This window comes from Elephantulus edwardii, unplaced genomic scaffold (assembly GCF_000299155.1).
Source record: "Elephantulus edwardii isolate Elephantulus edwardi_28Jun2011 unplaced genomic scaffold, EleEdw1.0 scaffold00328, whole genome shotgun sequence".
Taxonomy (NCBI): Eukaryota; Metazoa; Chordata; class Mammalia; order Macroscelidea; family Macroscelididae; genus Elephantulus; species Elephantulus edwardii.
Genome location: NW_006400078.1, coordinates 1,964,191 through 1,965,353, shown reverse-complemented (window position 1 = coordinate 1,965,353; position 1,163 = coordinate 1,964,191).

Sequence of the window (1,163 nt, the reverse complement as noted above, 5' to 3'; positions counted from 1 at the left end):
TTAAAAGACATATTTCGATGGGAAAGTCGGCTGTTAGGGACCACTCCAAAGTACTGAAGAGCAGTGGTATCTCTCTGGAGACTGAGGTGCATCTGATACAGGCCATGGTCTTTGCTATCACTTTTTGTGCATCAGAGAGTTGGACAATGACTAAGGATGATAGGAGAATTGATGCCTTTGAGCGGTGGTGCTGGAGAAGAGTATTGAATATTCCATGGACTACTAGGAAAACAAACAGATTCATGCTGGAGAGGGTTAAACTGGGCGGCTCCTTGGAGGCAAGGATTCTGAGGCTCCGTCTAACATACTTTGGACATGTTGTAAGGAGGGATTGGTCCTTGCAGAGGGACATCATGCTTGGTAGGGTGCAGGGACAGCGCAGGAGGGGAAGGCCCTCTATGAGGTGGATTAATTCAATGACTGGGGTAATCAGGATGGGTGTATCAGAGACAGTGCAACTGGCACAGGGCAGAGCAGAGCTTAGGGCTGTTGTACGTGGGGTCTTTATGAGTCGCAAGTGACTCAACGGTACATAATAACAACAACATTATTAATTTCAATGAAAATTTACAGAGACTTCGGATTTCCATTCATTCATTGTTGCACTTTTCTTCCCTCCCAACCCTCCCCACTAGTATATTACCCTCTTGGAAAAGTAAAAGAAAAATTCTTTCATTGTTTTACAATCCATCACACCACCCCTCCACCAAGTCCACTCCATTATGCAGCCTCTGCTCTGGACTCCCATCTTGACAAAAATACCTAATCACATATCCCTTTTAAAACAGTTTTTCTCCCTTATCTGTTTCAATGCCATATACATTATTGAACCCACCCCCCAACCCCGAGGTCAGTCCTGTTTTACAACAGTGGCACCATGCAGTATTTGTCCTTTTGTGACTGAGATCCTTCACTCAGCATAATGTCCTCCAGGGTCACCCATTCTGAATAATATTGCATGAGTTCCTTGTTTTTCAGTGCAGCATAGTATTCCATTGTGTGACTATACCACAGCTTCTCTATCCATTCGTTTTTTGATGGGCACTTATGTTTTTTCCAACTCCTTGCTATTGTGAACAAAGCTGTGATAAACATGGGTGTGCATATATCTGCTTGGATGTCAGTTATGGTCTCTTTGGGGTATATTCCCAGTAGTGGAATTG